Here is a 19,875-nt window from a genome sequence, read left to right on the forward strand (position 1 = left end):
CTGTTCTGCTGGAGAATGAGAAAAATGCATGGTACACCAAGACGTAGTCCCAGCCAAAACCATTCTAGACCAGTTAGCCCCCAACCAATCTTCTAATAATTGACAGAAGCATGAGTTAGTCCAGTTAAAATCAGTTGAGCCTAGCCAGGACCAGCTGACTCAAAGACCTGTGAGAAAACATAAATCGCCATTGTTTTAACTACTAAGTTATAGGATACTTTGTTATACAGCAGTAGCTAACTTCTACACCTGTAGTGGAAAAAGCATACTTATTAATCATTCAATCAAGGATAAATCACTTATTTTATCTCTCTAAAATCTTTTGCATAAGGAAGGAACGTAGCTAGTGATTTTCTGGATTTGGTCAAAACAACTGCTGTTATTACCCCCACAACCCTATAGCCAGCAATTCACACCTAATAATAAATAACTAAGTGTCAGAAACAGGGCTAAACCATTCACAGGCATAATCATACTCAGTCAAGTCAGATCGTTACTACAGATGGTCCCCAACTTAACGATTATTTGACTTAGGATTTTTTTCATCTATACAGTGATGCAAAAGTACTACACATCTAGTAGAAACCCTAAATTTAAATTTTGAATTTTGTTCTTGTCCATGACTAGTACATAAGATGATGTCCTTTCAAGATGCCAGGCAACAGCAGTGAGTCACAACTCCCAATCAGTCATGTGATCACAAAGGACATCACCCAAAACCACACAGTGTGCTGTGTTGCCACAACATGCAATAAATTACATGAGCTATTCTACACTCTACCATAAAAGCAGCTTTGCATTATATGATTTTGCACAAATGTAGGTGAATGTAGGGGTTCTAAGCACACTTAAGCCATGTGAGGCTAAGAAATGGTGGCAGATTAGGTATATAGTAAGTGCATTTTTTTTTTTAACCAACTCTATCTTCGTCAAGATATCACCCATTGTAGGTTGGGGAAGTTCTGTGAGATTACCCCTCCAAAGCATCTGAAACTCAGCCAAGTTAACAGTAAACAACCCGACCATGGTCTCATAGCTACAAGTGGCAGAAATGGACCCAAATCTCAATTCTAGTTGATGTCCAAGCTTGTGCTCTTAAGTGGTGCATCAAGGCATAAACTGAGACAGTCCAGAACCTGGGTAATCCTCTTTTGACAAACTGCAGAGTCTAATAAATGATAAACTAAGCCCCTTCTCAGGAACCAACTTGCACGTGTTGCATGCTGAGTGCTACACTCGAGGTAAACAGCATCTGGCTTCTAGTTAGGGTCCCGCACCAGGGAGTGGACAACTTCCCAACCCAGAAATATCTTGGAGATGCTGCTCTTTCCAAAGCTCAAGAGGTGCATTAACAATCTGTAAAAATCTGGACTTTGCAACCATTCTTCTGCATTAGCAGTGCCCAGCATAAGGAGAGAGCTTGTTCATGCTCATCACCCTCATGCATCAACAGGATCAGCAGGAAAAACTAGAATCCTGGCCACACTCCCAATGCTCAGATGTGACCAAGACACATCCAAGAAGCCCAGACTACACCCAAGAGACAATCTGAATCAGAAGGCCTGAGGATACTTTCCTAGCCAAGCCAGGCATTCAGCTGGGGTCCCACCATGTGACCCATCTCTTAGGTGACTGAGATGGGTCATAGGTGAAACTCGTGTCTCTATTTCTTGGAGCAGCACCAGTGTTTAGCTGGCCAACCTCCCCCCTGGAATCCGAAAGTGACTCGGTTTCTAAAATATCAGGTCTCTAAGTCAGAAGAATGTTTTATAAAAAAAAAAATCTGAAATTGACAGACCGATTTTACAGCTTTCATCCAGAAACCTCTTTGGATCCCACCTCTGAACTTTAAAACAACAATTTTATTTTGAGAGCTGATTTATTCATAAGTAAATAGGATACAGGGTGGGTGAAGTCAAAGAAACCGGGAGGCAGTTATTGGATTTATCAGCACAAAAGCCTCACTGTTGCCGGCAGCGGAGGCTCTCCCGTCCCTGTACCTTTCAAAACTAATATGTAACCATATCTGTTTTAAAAGAGTGATTCATTTTCCTACCATCGCCTGCGAAACTCTCTTCATCCCCACCACAGGAAACTTGAGTCTGATTTTAATGAGCTTCAATTGGAATGTGGCCTTTGAAAAGTAGTGCATTTGAAAAGATGGAACATTAAATTTTGTAATGATGTAAAACATCTTCAATTTTTGACAGGACAATGGTGCTTATTGTACTTTATGAGTCCACTGGCGATTCAAAGGTCACTTTGTATATGACTCCACAGACAGGGGCAGCACTGAATGAAAATTAGGTTACATGTGATCAGCTTTATTATTAATCAGACGAAAATGGATTTTTAACATTTTTCTAATGAGCAACAGAGAAGGAAGAAAATACCAGGAATAAAACTACAGAAGAAGGAGAATGGCCGAGGCTTAAAAAATGTGCCAGGGCCATATCTAAAAATGGGCTTTAAATCTAAAATACTTAAATACTATCTCAAGGAATAAAATGCGGCCGCATATTTTCATGTCATAAATACATACAAAACTGCTGAAATACCTTCTCTAATTTACTATCTCTGTCCTTTGTTTATAACTAACTAATGAACTGATTTCTCTGCACAGTATATTACCAGGGCCCCCAAGAACACCAGGCTGGGTGAGGTTCTGTCACTATTTCCATGATAAATCCTGTTTTCCAGGGGCTTATAACTCAGTGGTAAATATGTAATTCAGGCTAAAACTTGGCATACAAGGCCTCAGCCAGGAAGCAAATTTACACTACAACCACCACTCCACCCCCATTTAATTTTTTAAAGCTTTTATATGTGGGATATTTTGGCATTGAAGAGATGAGGTATTGAAATAAAGGAGAGAGAAGAAACAATAAATAAATGCGCACGAGTTGGTGATTTTTTTTGTTTTCATTTCTTATTCAACTCATAAAGCTATTTTTCAAGGTACTCCTTGTGAAGTATATCAAAGTGTTTATATTTAAAAAAAAAAGACTTCAAATTCCAAACAAATAAAATCTGGCCGCAGAGGTATATTTGAAGTGCAGCTCCTCTGAAGGAGCCTGTGATCAGGGAAACTGAGGCAGAGACATGCAGGCTTGATGGTGGGTTGCCAAGTCCTCTCAGCTGACCATCCACCTGGAAAGAGAGCATCCCCGGGACCAGAGACAGACTAGGATGAATGCACAGGGTAAGTCACAGCAGGAGGCAGGGGAGAGAGTGTGAGGATGGTGTGGGCAGTGGTTCTCCCTGCTATGAACACAACCCTGCTGTGTGGCCCACAGTATCAGATATGAAAATGATGAGTGTAGACGCTGTCCCGTGAGAGCTCAGCACAACCCACACGCAGCTAGTGGACACCCGTCTGTCTCCCCAGAAAGTCAGAGAGGAGGTGCGTAAGAAGACAGAAGAAAGAGATTGAAGTCAAACCGTGAAACCAAGACTCCCAACATGTCAAGGGCAATACTAGGGACTGGGGAGAAGGAAGACCCTGGTCAGACCTGACATAGCAGTGGGGAGAGGAAAGGAAGGAGACCGAAGGGATGCCTGAGCTTCAGCCAACAGAGGACACACATGCAGGCTCAGAGGGCAATGTCCTATCTGCAGGCCACTTGTCGCGTCACCACTGATACCCCAGGGAGGACATGCCATCCTTCCCTCCATCAGAGTAGCAGCTTCCTGCTTGGTCTCCCACCTTCCCAGCTTGGGCCCCTACCTCCATCAGGCAGCACGGTCCAGATCATGTCTGGACACTTCTCCTCCCTTCCAGAGGCTTCTCATCTCCCTGGTAGAAAAGCCAGGGTCAAGACTGCAGTATGATTTGTGGGCCTGGTTCAAACGCAATGCAGACTTCTGGGTGCCTGTTCAGACATGATTCAGAATGTCAAGACTGGACAGTAGAGCATTGCACCAGGTGCAGAGCTCCTCTGGGCACGGGCTTGTGGAACCCTCACCTGCAAAGATCAGGGCTCTAGTCCTGGGGGTGTCCTACAAGCCCTACGCCACCTCCAGGGCTCCTCCCTTCTTCTTCATGCGTTCTCTTCAGTGTTCCTCCAGCTGTGTAAGCTTTAGCCCCTTGCCGTCCCTCCATCTGGGATGTGCTCCTGCTAACTCACTGGCTTCCTTTGAGTCTTTGCCTCATCTCTGTCTACCCTTTGTAGAGCAGCCGTCTCTGCCCCTGCACTCCCTGAATTCCTTGCTTGTCTCGCTTTCCTCTATCCTCGTCTCCCCCTAACCTTCCTGCTTCTTCATTTGTCTGTTGTCCAACTCTTTCTCCCAGATCAGGAGCTCCCTGAAGGTAGGGAAGGGTTTTTGTCCCTTTTCTCAACCTCCCAGATGTCCAGTGCCTAGAATAGGGTCTGACACTCTGGAGCACTCAGCGTTTGCTAACTAAGCAAGCACAGGGAGATGTCGCCACTTCACCACTTCCTTGCTCTCCTTTCTCTTGGCATCTAGCTGGGCCCACAGGACCACCTGGGGGACTGGATGTGGAGGGCCAGTCATCACTGACTGAACCATCCCTGGGAGGGGTGGATAAGCCACGCCAAGCCAGGCCCATGAAGTCTTATGGAGGAGCTGCTGGAAGGGGGATGAGCCCTGGGAACAGAGCTTCCCAGGGCTCGGGTTATAGCTGTCTCGCTCTCTTGTGTCCTAATGACAAGAGAGTGCTGGGCCTAGGAGAAATGTGCAGTAAATATTTGCTGAATGACATCATGAATAAATGAATGAGTGAGTGAGTGAGTAAGCCAAGCAGCAGAGGGCTACCCGGACTTGGATTCCTGTAAGCTCAGTAACCCCCTGAACAGAGGTAGAGGTTGAATAAGCAGAGGAAAGCCAGTATAGACCTGAGCCAGTGTAGACATGTCTATGTAAGGTCACACCCAGATGATGACACACAGCTGCCAGCTTTCCTTCCATCACTTTTCAATGAAGTTCTGGACTTGACTAGGTTCAAGTCACGCTATAGTTCTCACCTATAAAATCAGTCCAGTAGGATTCAGCAGAAGTCAGAGAGAAAAATCCCATTGATTTAAAAACATTTTATTTTAGAACATAAATACACAAGCACATCATCATCACCACCATCACCATCATCATCATCAGGATAAAGTGAAGACTACACTCTGTTCTCTTGCACAGCACCAAAGCGTCTTTAAACTGAATCACCTAATTCCGTGCAAGCTCCCATAGAAGAAATATTCTGGATCTAATGGAAACCAGAATTCTCTAGTGGTAATGCCTTTGTAACCTGAATCATCCTCTTTCTATTTAAGCACATTGTCTTGGCTTGGCCTTGGGAAGGAGTGAAGGTCACTGCTATTGGGGCCAAACTTGGGCACTTGTTGAGCACTCTCTAAAGACACCTATAGGCCACCTTACCCAGGAAAGATGCAGCTTAGTGGTGAGAGTCAGTGGGCTTGGGTGTCACACATCTGGAGCCTTCTCTATAGAGGAATACACCAGGGAGCCTTGCCCCTGGCCTCAAACAGTCTCTTCTCCCAGTTTGAGTTCATATTTACCCTGATCCTCTGGCCTCATTGCAAATCCACCCTTATGTATGGAGAATGTTATAAATAATTCTAGAGAGAGAGAGAGAGAGAGAAAAGCAGCTCTTCCACTTTCCTTCTCAATTTGAGAGCAGATAGGGTGTTTTAAGGTTGCTATAGTTCCTAATTCTACCTTTCAATATAAGGAAACAGATACTGCGGCAGCTAATATGAAAGGTGGGCTAGCCCCTGCCTCCCACGGAGGCCAGAATGGCGTGCTATGCAAATAACAACTACCAGCTGGGAAAAGAAACACTGAAAAAAAGATCCAGAAATAGCTATTCATTTGAAAGCAGTCTGCACAGACAGGAACAGAGATCCTGAAAAGAGAATGGAGCTGCCAGTCTTGGCAATGGTGCCCACTGTGCCCTAGAGTGACAGCATCTACCATTTTGTCCACCAGGCTGGAAGGTGCAGGAGAGCAGCGGAACCTGAGGCTGACCAAGTTCAGCATGAGATGGGACTTCACAGCTGCAGACTGGTCTGAGAAGCCGTCATTAGTGGGAGTTCATCTACCTTTCTCCAAGGAAACTCTGATGCCAAGGGATCGGCCCATATATTCCAGGTGACTCTGTTGGATATGGCCATTAAGTGTCTTGACTGGCTCCAGCTCTCTATCTATTGATACCTAAAAGGAACACTGGGTAGGCCATCATTCAAAGAATGGTCTCTGTCCTGGGCAGTCTCGGTCTGTGGAGAGGAGGGACCCTCATCACGCAAGCATTAAAAATGCCAATGTTTCTCAGGATGCCTTGCCCAAGATCACAGGACTGATTCTCTTAGTTTCTACATCTCCTCCCACTCTGGAATGGGGTAGTGTACAAAGATTTCCATCTTGGTGCCTCTCCTAGAACCAGTCATGGTTCAGTGTGGCTATCCAGACTTAGAAAAAGCCCTCATGTCCTGGAATAGGTAGAGGTGCTCCAAGACACCAAAAAACAGCCCAGTGTTGGGAGTCAGGTGGGCATCTAACTGTTCTTTTCATTGACACTAACAAAAAAAAATGCAGGTCATTATTTTCTCTTAGAGCTTCAATTTCACCATCTGTAAAATGGTCAGATAGCTCTGCTTCGAGCCCTGCTTACCTCTGAGAACCATTGAAAAATTTGAATGAAACAGGATACCTGGGAAAGTCTTAGGAAACACTGGTCATGCGTGCAGTGAGCCACCGGTCCCTCAGAAGCTCTCCATGTTCCCTTCCTATCTCGGAGTCTTTATCTGGCCACCTGCTCTCCTGGAGATATGCCACAAATCTCTGCCTGGCTGGCTCCTTGTCATCACTTAGGTCTCTCTCCAATGGCCCTCCCTAGACCCTCCCTGACCAGCTGGGTCTATACTCCTGACCTTCTCATGTTACTTTCTAGCCACCTTCCCCACCTTCCTATCACTTCCCACAAGCTGAATCTATATCAGGCATTTACTGATTATCAGTGTCCCCCACAGAACCTAAGACCCATGAAGGTGACAATGACCTGGACTGTTTTGTTGGTAACCATCTCCCAATTCTGGAACAATTCAATATGTGCTAAGTAAATGAACAGATAACCACACTCATCCCCTGGGACAGAATCTTCTCCTTTCTAAAAGCTTTGGAGAAAATGCCTTCTTTTTTTTTTAATCCTGGAAGAAAGCTGGTGGAGAGGTGAGGCCAGAAGTTGGAGGCAATGGACACCATCGATGTCTTCAGAGTGGCCCTCCACTCACCCTAAGATCTGCTCCTCGTGCCTCCTTTCTACACAACCCACAATGCTTCCCTCCTTGTGCTCCCATTGCATGATCTGCTCTTAGGACAGGGTCCTGCAATCTTGGTGTGAACAGCAGTCCCAGATTCCCCTCTCCCAGGGGTGTGCAAGGATCAGCCTCATTCCTTCATACAGAGACGAATAGCCTCAGGAGATAAATTTATTTTTTTCATAGAAGAGTTTCTCTCAGCTTTTTTTTTTTTTTTTTTGCAAGTTGTTCCTGATGCTAGCCAGAGATGACTGCAAATCCAAACGCATAGCCCATTTGAGCCAGGGCTGACTCTTACTCTCGCTTCTGTTCCCCTGCAGTAACAGATGCCCCAAAGCTGTAGGAAAAAGCCATTGAGAACACCTCCCTTGCTTGGGTACAGATCCACCAAGAAGAAGCTGCCCCCCAGAAGGCAGAGTGATGGCCACTTAAGAGGGACCCACTTGGACCTGGAAAACAGCACCCATCCTTGGACACATCTCTGGTTCTAGGACCAAGTTCAAGTCTTCTTCCTTGATCTGCCTATTGGAGATGACCTCTAAGATCACTGCTATCTCTGAGAGTCTAAGAATCTTACATTTCACTATGGAGGACTGACTCATTGTAGGACTCAATGAATTAAAACCATAGATCAGACTGCTACTGGGTTGTCAGAGGGGCTGTGGGGGAGACGCACACATCTGTTGGTACAGGCTTAGGACTCTGGGATGAAGCCAGATATTGGAGTCACACTGACCAGAGGGCATGGAGAAGCAGAGGGAGGAGGCAGGCATGGAAAAGATGAGAGCAGTACCAGGCCAGCGCCAAGAAGGTCACGGGCACCAGAGACAGGCATTCCATCCCTCTGAGGCTTCAGAGCTCTTTCCTCTTTTTTGCTGAGGATGGCTGTGTTACTGCAAGGGGGACACTCTTCCCAAGTTGCCTTATACACTTTGTTATAGTGGACACCATCATTCATGATCCTCCCTGAAGAGGGCATGGCCATCTTCACCCTTCACCATGGACCTACGTACCAAGGAGTTGTTTTTTGGTAATCTCCACCTTTTGACCTCATCAAAGCAGACCCTCAAAGTCAGGACACCCTCAACTACTTGATCACTCTCAACTGCCAGAAAGACACACTCCCTCCCACAGAATGACCTGACTGGGGGTTCAGCTGGGACTGAACTTCCTAGGGACACAGTCCCCAGGCCCTTCTGCCCACTCCCTCTCTCAGGAGCAACTCTTTTTCTTAGGAGAGTGTCTACAGGGTTTCTTAAAGAGGGAAGCATGCTAAGATATAAAAATGAGAGGGGGGAAAAAATGGAAAAATGCAACTGTTAAAAGAGTCTGGCTGCAAAAAAACGTCTGCCTGGAACATCGTAGAAGCAGTTAGGCATGCGGCGGGCCCAGCGTGAAACCCACTTGCACTCCTTTGAGGAGCAGGGGGACAGCTGACCGCTTGTCCGCAGGATGTGTTTTGATAACTCCCAGAAATGAGAGGGTGTTTTATGGGAGGGTAATTGGGCATAATTCCCTTCATGACTTAGAGTCAACAGGCAGCCTCTACAGCTGGCCCTTATTTGGGACCATCAGCCGCAAATGCTATTTTCATGGCCAATTTATTAAAGACTCCATGTTTTTTTGAGGAGACGTCACGAACACAAAGAGGGGTATATTTATTGATATGTTTAAAACATAGGTTTTTAACTCGATTCCTTCGCCCTTAAAAACAAAGTAAAGAGATAGACAGATACAATTATGTTCTGACTGGCTTCCGCCAGCCTGCCCAATGGGAACGTTTGTATATAGTTCTCAGTGGCGCTGAAATCCGCTTAGGAAAGCAACAAGTCCTTTGTTCTGTTGACAACAGTTATTACAATTAATTCATTTTGTGATTGGTACTTGCGCTGAGTGACAAGGTGTTATTTTACCTCAGTAAAAGTTAAAGTGGTAATACCTACGTGCACAAGAACGTCGCGGGCTTGCTATCACTCAGGGGAGAAGAAAAGGCTGGCTCCGGGCTCCTGCAGAGCCACCCTCTCCACCCCCCACCCGCACTTGCTGCTCTGAGCTGGGAGGGAGGTGCTCTGGTGCTCAGCTAAAAGTTTCTGCCTCCAAAACGGTCACGGAGTTTCCTGAGAAGTTTTACATAGAGGTTCGAGATCCAAAGGTGACAGGATTGGGAGGGAGGGGAGTGTCCAGGGAGCCCATGGAATGACATCAAACTGGAGGACAAGCCTGGTTACTTGCCTGGACATCATTTGTCCAACATGGAATTTCACTCTCACGGGAAAGCTAGTTCTACTACTGTGCATCGGGATTTCTCAGCTTTGGCACGATCAACACTTGGGGCTGGGTAATCTTTGCTGTGGAGGCTGTCCTGTGCATTGGTAACACCCCTGGTCCCTACACATTGGAAGCCAATAGCACTGCCCAGTGCCCCTCCAGACAGTGCTAGATGTCCCCTGGGGAAGAAAATTGCCCCCTGTTGAGAACCCCTGTGGTATATGGTCCCCTGAGCTGTTTGTTGAGCTGTAGATAGAAGGTTCCAGAAGCCTCCTCTCACTCCGATCTCATCTCAAGCTCTCTTAGAAGGTTGGCTACCCAGCCAGACCAGAAGCAAAGTTATACAGTAGAGTAGGTACTGGCCGAAGTACCCCAAAAGAAAGGGCACTAGAGGATGACAGACTTTTTGTGCCATCTGAAAACTGTTGGTGATAGACAAGGAAGAGAGAACTAAAGACCCCAGCAAGGCTATGTCCATGGAGTCTATGTCAAAGGACACTTTCCCTGAGTATCTCAGACTCCCTTTAGCTAGGATGACCTAAAAGTCTACTTTCTGGTTATAGGGTCTTTTACCCTCACTAGAGTCTTCAAAAATGTGTAACATAACAAATACCTGAACACAAAAATACACTGAAGAAAACTTATCTGTACTCAGTTTTAGGAATGTCAACAGATACCCACCAGGCTTCCAGATATTCTCCTTATCTGAGTGCTCCAGTGGTCTGCCTTCTGGGTCAGCGGTACCTCCCCTCTGCTCCTGTGTTCCTATTGGCTGGACATTTGCCTTCCTACTTCACTTCCCTAGGTAGCTACCATGGCCTCTCATCCAGGACGGGGTGCTGACAGGAGCGAGACCTCCCAGTTCTGGGTGAATTGTCTCCGGAAAGACCTGAAAATGTTTTCCTGGAGAGAAAGGAGCGAAGCCTTGAGGTAGAGCACGGGGGGCAGGTGACATGTTCCTGTGACCCGTGCGTCCACCACTTCCTCTGTAGAGTAGCCCTATTGGTTTCCTGTAGCCGACTTGCAGTGGCAAAGTCCCAAGTCCTTCAGGCTTAACGAAGGCCCTGGTGTGTCAGGACTGAGGACCAGTCCTCTCAGCTGCCCAGAGCCCAGCTGAATGTAGCCAGCCAGGCGACATCTTTTTGGATATGTCCAGCTCAGCACAACTGAACCAGCCCTGTACGTCTGCCTTGGAAAGCCATTGAGAGGGAGCCCTGGAAATCCTCCTGATTTTTTTTTATTATTATTATTAACAGTATTTATCACCTTCTCAAAATCAATTGCATATTTTAAATTAAAACAAATGACTATTTCTAGACTAATCGATACTTGCATCTTTGCCTTTTAACAAGTAAAAAGTTGAATGTAAAGAAATCCTCATCCTTGCTCTCATCAATTCCATTTTAATATAATTCAATATTTAATAAATATAATCCTCTTTGTGCGGAACAACATCATAAAAAATGCAAAAGATTACATGGTATCTAAGATCTCGTTAGGTGGAAAATGTTGCCCCCCCCCTCGCCCCCACCCATGAACTCCCAGCCCTGATGCCTCTTCCCCCTCTGCACATATCAGGAGCTGTTTATTCCTACTAAGTATAAAAAAAGGGGGTTTATATATTTAATGATTTTTAAAACCAAAATGCTACCTACTATCTGCACAATTGCCATTTTGTCTCTTTAAACTTCTCTGGCTTGACGTTTTTAAAAGGGCAAAAGCAGAAAACCCTTCTATAATACCTAATTTGTACATCTGCGGTTTCTCTCTGACTAGCACAGGCACCATATGTTTTTAATTATCATAATAGCCCTAAAGAACCTGTTCGGTGGGAAACACATATGATCCTTTTATTACTGGTTTGTAATTTAAACAGTTTTAACAGAAAAGGTCTGGCTATAGGGGAGTGACAGGCTCAAAGGCCTACGATCCCAGCCACCGACCTCGGGAAGCTCAAGTTCAGATCCCACCCACCGAGGGGGACCTCCTTCCCCTGCTTGACAGAGGTAATTGGTCACATGTGAAGCGGCTCTGTGGGACCTTAAAAGACATAATCTGGGATCTCCAGTGTCGCTGGGTTTGGGGCAGAGCTTGACACCATGAGAATAAGGTTGATAAATATTATCCCAGTTTGACCTCTGCCGCTGTCGCGGTTGGGGGCTGGGCCTGCAGCAGCCCTGGCCAGGAGGGCTCGCTGGTGCCCTGGGCCACCCACTCTCCACTCCTGCGACTCCTGCGACCTGGACCCCAGGGAACAATTGCAAGGTGAGAGGTCAGGTTTCCTGAGGCCCTCTGGCTGCTCCGAGGGAAGTGGGGGCAGGCGGCAGGCATTTTATTTTGTTATGTTTTGTTTTGTTTTATTTTGTTTACCTGAGTCTGAGACAAAACTGAAAAAAAACCCATATAGTTCTAAGAATAAATTATTTGCATCCTGCAAAATGGAAGGATTCTCGAGGCTATGAATGTGTCTTTTATCATTTTTTGGAGCGGTGAGGAGGGCACTGAGGTCACATGGGCAGTCTAGGACCTTCTGAATCACAACCTGTTTGCAATTGAAATTTCTGCTTTGAATTGCCCCATCCTCTTCTGGGACCTGGAGTTACAGGTTGGCAAGAGTTGGCTATTTTTATTTACTTGTTGTTGGTTGGTTGGTTAATTTTCGATGCATCTCCAATGAGTAATAAAGGCACAGGAGAGTAACAGCAAGGGACAGGGGTACCAAATGAATGGTCAGAGGTCTCCACCACCCAGCTTTGAATCTCAGCTTCCTCATTTATTTGCTGGTGATCTTGGGTAGGGCAAAGAGCATCCCTGGGCCTCCCTATCCTCATGTCCAAAGCAAAAAATAATGTCATCATGCTTACCTCACGGGATTTATTTGAGAGCGAAAGGAAAGTATATCGTTTGCATTATCATCTATATGGGACTGAGAATCGGACCTGACCCTAGCTCACAGTAAGTACTTGTTATTTTTAAATAATCTGGGAAGGTTAGAAGGATAATTCAGATGATCAGATCCTGCTGCTAAGACTGCTGGGGCCATTCCTTGGGCATAGGGTGATTATGGAGGAACAGCAATATTCACCAAGCCAAGATATGCCAACTAGCTGATTTTTGAATGGAACAAAACCTCTGGGTTCTGAGATTTCTGGGTCACATCTCACAGGCCCCCAGGGTGTGGGACAAGGGCATTAGGAGCCATGTCTGAGGTTTTCCCTCTGCTGTCCAGATAAAGCCTGATTCCACTTCACCTTCACGAAAGTGACTCTTTTCCACCACATCTTGGTTTGTACATCTGTGATATTTTGTGACTTTTATTTTAGTTTGTTTGCTCTTGGTCAGAACCTGATATTGAAAATGCAATGTACTTGACACGTGGTATCACTTAGTTTTTAATATCAATTGCCACTGTCTATTGAGCCTGTGCTATTGCCAGCCCCGGTGCTTGGCAGCCAAAAAAGTCTTCTCCCTGACTCTGCAGAGCAGTTATCTTCAGGCCTCGTGTGCCCCTAAGTTGAGGTTCAGCTAGGTCCCCTACGATAAGAAGATCATGACTTGAAGATTGGGGAGAATTTTCCACGGAGTAGAAAAATCACTGGATACGAGTCACCTAACTTCTCTTGGACTCTATTTTCTCATTTATAAAATGGGTCTGGTCACCGATGAGATGAGTTTGGCAATGCAGGGGGGGCTGGGAACCTAAAAGGGCCGGAGGACCTGCTGACTTCCAGGACTGTGCACCAAGAGGGGCCAGTACTAGGGTGGCCCTGCTGTCTCCAGAGCAAGGCCACCAGCAGGTTTGGTAACAGGGTGAGTCCTCCCACCCCACCTCATCTTTGCTCCTCATGTTCCCTCCCTGGGCCGGTCCATGAGACAGGCATTCATTTGGCCAACACTACCCTCGAAGAAGGAGGGAAGGAGTTGAAGCCCCGATCTGGCTCCCCCAGTGACCCCGGAAGAGTCAGAGGAAGCCCTCTAGGAAGTTAAAAAAGAGAGAGAGAAAGAGAGAGAGGAAGCCACACAGCCCCCACCTCAGAAGGGTTGCTCTTTCCCTTTGGCAAGAAGAGGACCAGATGGCCACCCTCATTTGAGATGTCAGCGGTGACCTCTCAAGTCAACACATAGCACACGCATCTTAATCAGAGTGAATCCTTCCTGTCCTGGACAAGGCGATTGCGTGGACCCGCCCCTCAAGGAAACGAACCTTCCTAATCACAGGCTGCTTGGAGGGGCCGGGAGGACCACAGCCCCTGCCTGGCCCTGCAGCCAGCAGTGACCACCCCTGCCCGCCCAGTGCCAGCCGCTGAAACGAAGGCGCCTCCAAGTTTCCAATCCTAGGAATAATAACGCACATTACTTCCATCCCATCTGCACCCAGTGAAGACAGAGCAGTGAAAAGAGCATAAAACACAAAGTTCCCACAGACAACATCTGTCTTAGTGCAAACAATGGACCATTATCTTGTAAATAATTCTGATTAAGCTGCAGCATTTCCTCCTGAAACTAGCGCTGGGGAGCAGAGGGGGAGGGAGGAGGGTGCAGCTGGAGCTCCAGGCCAAGGCCACCAGGTGCTGCACTGGGGATCCTCATCCGACCCGCCCTACGCCTGCCTCCCCACCATCTTCACCTGGAACCACTGAGTCCACTGCTCCCCAGCCCCCCACCAGTAGGGGGCACCCACCAGACCAACACCCTGATACTTCTCGCCCAGGCTGCTTCCTCTTCTTTCCCCTGGGTTGGCGCCTCCCCCCTCTCTATACTTGCTTCTTTGGCTCTCATTTTCTGACCCTCTTCGGCCTGGCTTCCTTTATAGTTCTCTTTCCCTCCTCTCTTCCCCTCACCCCAAGCCACTGGGGCTCAGTCACCCCAACCAACTGGGAGCAGTGTCCAGCCTGTGGACTTCAAGGCTTTCAGACCCCAAAATGTTCTTGGCCATCTCTTTAGGGGTCGTCAGTCCTGGGACCCATTGATTTCTTCTTCTCAACTTCCGCAGGGCATCCCTACCAGCCCCCAAACACAAGTCCTTTTCCCCTGTGTCCTCCAGCGTGATGAGGTCAGGCTGCCAGATTACTGCCCTGTCACCCACCTCATGCAGGGTCTCCTGTTGAAAACTGGGTACTTCACAGAACCAACCCTGATATTATGGAAATTCGGGTGTTTTAACCTTTTTTAAGGTAGGGCCCATCACTCACTTGGCAAGGACGTTTACCCCAAAGGCCTCAAGAAAGTTCCCCTAATGGTTTAAAATTAAACAATTGGCCCAAGTATGATTTAGAAAAGACAGACACTTCAAGCCCAAAGTTTTAATGTAAGGCAAAAGCCACATTGGTACAAGAATCTTGTTCTCACTGGTTGATCAGAGGTTCCTGCTGTTGTTTTCCTAATTTTAAGTCCTTTAAACCATTGATAAAAGACAAACTGCTTGACTAGAGCCAACAGGAGTGTCTACACATCCCAAGAATAGGATCACTGGATCTTCCTGTAGGTTACCCCCTAGATCTCCAGGTATGTTCACTGTGGGTATGAGAAGACCCAAGCTGGGCATCCAGACACAGGCTGCGGGTAGTGAGGACAGATTGGCAAGAATATAGAGGTGCCATGCTTCACAATACCTACCCAGACCCTCCACCCACTTGGCAGGGTCTCAGAAGGTTCTGGGTTTGCATGGGAGCTCTGCCTAGGCCTGCTCGGCAACAGAAATCCTAAAATATTTGAAATGACGGTGACTTGTTAACCTCCAAGTCCTTCATATTTATTTTATTCTCTTAAGGGTACACTGGTGTACCACTTTATGGAAGGCCATACTGAGGCAACCAAGTTAAAAAACAACTGGTCTAGACGTTCCGTGGAAAGCCAAAAGCCAAGGGCTTGAGGGGTTCACACTTGGAGCTAGTCCCAAGCTTAGGGTACTTGTTAGCTGAGAGTGATGTGGGGTGGCCAAGGGAACCCTGAGGCTGTGTGGAAAGAAGGTAAAGGTCACATGGAGGGAAGGAAGTGAACGTAACTGTGTTTGTGCCCATGCATTTGAGATGCCTGTTGGTAACTGTCTCCCCCACCTCTGAGAATTGCTAAGTCTGTGTGTTGGGTGGAGGTGGCAGGAACAGGCCCACTGGATTGGATGACTGGTAAAGTGTCTGAGGAAGGCTCAATCATAGTGCAAACCATCTGCTCAAGCTCAGTTGTAAACTCAAGAGGCTGATAAAGAAAAAAACATTTCAAGGAATTGGCTTCTTATACTTCCATGAAGCTGAAATGTCCAACTTCATCGACCTTCTCTGTTGCTTTCCTAACTCCCTGAATTAAAAGAGAAAGTCTTCAATGGTCTTCTTATAATGGAACATAAGCTCCAAGTATTGCCATGTGCCATGCCCCATAACAATAAGTGTTCTTGTGCAAACTGAAGTTTTGCAAGCTCCTGTGTTTGTGAAAATATCAGTGTGGCTCCCACATTCCGGTATCCCTTCTAGAGTGAGCGCCCATGAGAGCTCTGGGACTGACAGGGTCCTAGAATATCATCTGAAAAGTTAAGGCTCAAAGGGGGTCATGAAGACCAGACATAGAGTTTGAGGGCTAGAAGGGTCTTTGGGAGATGTCCAGGCTGCCTCCTCCTTTCATTGAAAGTGACATGGTGCCCAAAGAAGAGAAGTGAGTTGTCTAAGCCCCTTGGAGCACGGCTGTTGCTAGGTGTCTTCTCCTGACTCCAGGCAGGATGCAAACCCTCCGATCCTGCCTCTACTCACCCTGCCCCTAAGTTGAAAGGCCGTGTACTTCCCAAGCTTTAAAATCAGCAGTTCACCCCACCACCAAGGAACCACGGAATACACACATTTGTTCTCATGCTTGGGCGGACAGGTCTGTGACCTTCTAGAGTGGAGGCAGGTAAGTGTGAAAATGTTTTGGTCAAGGGGCTCCCTCCCACTTGTGGACACTGTCAGTGCCCTGCCCTTTCCATTCTGGTTACCTGGCATGCCAACAGCCTCCTGTTTCTCTTTACCATGAGAAAAATGCTTGGCCACAGAGTGGATTGCAGTGACCCTCAAATAACGAGAGGTGCAGAGTCAGTGGATAAAAAGCCCAGCTTCTACAGTGCACGGTGGAATAGTTCTGTGGGAAACTCCACACAGTACCTTAAAAGGTCCCTGGAAGAATTAATCCCCAGCCCACCCCCAGTGGTGAAGCTCTTGTGAGCAAACCTGTGCTGGCTTTCCACCCTCTCTCTCTCCCTTCCCTGTCCTTGATCATGCTTCAGGGAATTGCTTCCCACATCGGCTACCTGCGCCCAGGTCCTATCTAAAGACCTGTTTTGTGGACAATTCTAACCATGTCATCAAGGGAGTCTTAGAGAACTGAGAAGATTAATGGCTCCTCTCCTTGACAAGAAAAGAGTTCAGCACAGTGTGGACCCCTAATTACCCACCCTCAGAGGCCGCTCTGCCTCTCAGCAAAACATCCACCTCCAGCCCTTCCCCAGGTGTATGGCATACCTCAGAGTGGTCTGTTCTTGTGGTCAACCCCAGTGCTACCCCCCCAGGACATACAAAACCCTGGACTCCAAAACAGAAAAGTGACTTGTCCATCATATAAAAAGAGCAATAATTTGGTAAATTAATCACAAATTTGCTCTCCCTGCTTGGTTGCCTTTCTCCCTTTATGTGGATAATTGAGAGCATATTATGTTAATTTGACAACAACAGAAGTTCAAAAAGGAAACTTAACCTTGGGAGCAGTGGGTTACCATTAAATGGGTGTGTCTGGACAACTCCACAAAGAACATGAAAGACAAACTCCTCATGAAGCCAGCCAATGTCTGGGTGCACAAATGGATATTTTTGCTAATGAAATTAGCTGTGCAGAGTTCCCCAACTTTAACCTTGAAAAATGCGCATTGTTTGCTCAAGAGGCAGAATCTGCTCATGCAGAGACAGTCCTGCCAATGTGCTGCTGCATATTTAGGGATGCAATTTAATCACTGTGAAGTTTCTTTGAGAAAAAGTGACCGTACATGTGCAATAATCAGGTCCCAGAGTTTAGATTCCACCTCCCTCTATCAGAATATCTAAATTTCGTTAAAGCAAACGCACTTCCAAATATATGTGTGAACCAAGAAATGGAATTTGAAGACTCTGCAAAACACCTTGACTTTCTGGGTCTCTGGAATCTAAGTCAGAGATACCTCCTTGAAACACTAGGGGTCCGTACACAATGGGGGGATCTCTTATGCACCACAGACCAGTGACCCTCTAAGTGATGTTTGTGTTTGCCCCAAATCTAAATCCAAACAAATGGGGTTTATTATCACCCCATGTGGGGGGTTGGGTGGGAGAGTAGAACCAGTGGGAAACAGAATTGCCGGCTCCCATGCAGAGCTTTGAAGTGAAGTTGTCTCATTTTGGAGGCCCAAACCCACTCAGCTCTCTCGCAGGAAGCAGACAGGATGTTACCAAGAACATTCCACTAGTGAGAAAGAAGGGAGTTGTTACCCAGAAGTCGGAAGGAGGATGAGGAGGCGGGCAGGGGCAAGGGGATCCCATGCCTGAGGAAGGAATTGGGAGGTGGGGAGGAGGCTGGATTGGGAGGTGGGGAGGAGGCTGGGGCTGGGTTCATAAAAATGGGAGAATAAGAACCCACAGAGGTCTCCTATAAATTTGAGAAGTTATCACTGGGGAGCGACTCAGGAAATACCCCCTGCTATAGAAGAGGAAATGCTCCCTAGTATTCCAGCTAAGAGACTCTGTTAGGGGGATTGGGCCCCCATGAAAGGAAGAGAGAGAGCAGCAGATGCCTTGATACGCAGCTCCAGGGAGTCTTCCTGGCTGTCAACACAAGGGACTGGGTGATGCGCTCCTTCCATGTTTCCCTCCTCCCTTACTTTAATACTCCCTCCTCCCATTTCCAGGGCCTGGCGCCTCAGACTGCATCTGGACACTTCTGAGCACCATCCTAGCTGACTGTCAAAACCAGCAGGTGCCATGGTGTGCCTAAGGCTCCGGAGAGGGTACAGAGTGACTGTTAAGGACGAACACTGCTGGGGATAAGGTGCTCAACCCGGAGCAAAGGCATCCCTCAAAGGCTCAGGTGAATGTGCCCTCTTTCACACTCCACTTCCATCAGGGCAGTTCCCCAAACTCGGGCGACACGGGAAATAAAGAGGACACTTTCCTGGAGTCTCTCTCCTACTTTCCTGGAGTCTCTCTCCTTATGCAAACTCAGCTGCACACCAGTGGAAACTAGCCCTTCCTTGGCTGTGGCCATGTGGACCGGGGCCTGGACGTGAGGTCCTCTTCACTTTGCCCTTGCTAAGGTTTCTGGGATCAGTCACATTGTCTATGGGAACCCACGGTATGCACTCTCAGCTTCAAGGGGATTAGATAACAGTCGAAGGTACTGAACTCTGGGAAGTTCTACAGTCTTCTTTATTCAACAGGTGAGGTGGCATATGCTTATAATCCTAGCCACTGGAGAGGCTGGGGCAGGAAGATTGCAAGTTCAAGGGCAGTCTCAGCAACTTAGCAAGCCCTTAAGCAACTTAGCAAGACCCTGTCTCAAAAATTTTTTAAAATAATAATAATTAAAATAAAAAGGGGTGAAAATGTGGCTCAGTGATAAAGTGCCCCTGGGTTCAATCCCCAGTGTCCCCCGTCACCCCCTCAAAGAGCTCTATTTTTCATTTGGAGTTCTCATCACATCTTTCTTAGACTTGGGATCTGTCATTTGTCACCTCTTTTTTTTTTTTTTTTTAATAAGAGAAAAGTTTATGCTGTACTGTGGTCTTTAGGGTCAGGATGGCCCAACCAGTTTTCATGAGAAATACAGGAGAAAATGTTTCAGTCAAAGCAATAGAATTGTCCTGTTGCTAAGGCCTAGTTTGTTCCAATGGACGTCTCTGGACTTGTATTTCCCTGTTGGATACTATTTATTTGGGGGAGTGAGTAATAGACTTGGGGCTCCAGATTCTCTGCCCTGACCCCACAGGATCACTTAGACAAGGGAGCAGGGATATGCATGGAATTTAGACGTTTACAAAACATAATCAAGCAAAGGCGCTTTGGAGACACTGTTGAAATGGCAAGACTCAAAAATCCAGCTCACGGACGACAAAACCGGGCAACACAACCAAAAACCAAATTCCTTCCTTTCTGTATCCCTCTCCAAGAGGAGGTAAGGTAGGGGAAGAACAGGCAAGAGCCCATTACGAAGAACATACACACAACCAAAAAAAAAAAAAAAAAATCTCAGTAGAACAAAAAGATCCTCAAACTCCTCTAATCCTGAGTTTCTTTCCATTAAAATTGCCCTTCCCAGAATGAAAAAGAAATGC

General features: G+C 46.8%; 1 protein-coding gene across 5 annotated transcripts in view; it reads right to left on the reverse strand.

The window, feature by feature from the left end:
- Znf536 (zinc finger protein 536) overlaps nucleotides 1–19,875 on the reverse strand; it is a 436,688-nt gene that overhangs the window by 122,748 nt on the left and 294,065 nt on the right. The gene's annotated exons all lie outside the window — the stretch shown is intronic.

Source organism: Marmota marmota, unplaced genomic scaffold (assembly GCF_001458135.2).
Source record: "Marmota marmota marmota unplaced genomic scaffold, marMar, whole genome shotgun sequence".
Classification (NCBI taxonomy): Eukaryota; Metazoa; Chordata; class Mammalia; order Rodentia; family Sciuridae; genus Marmota; species Marmota marmota.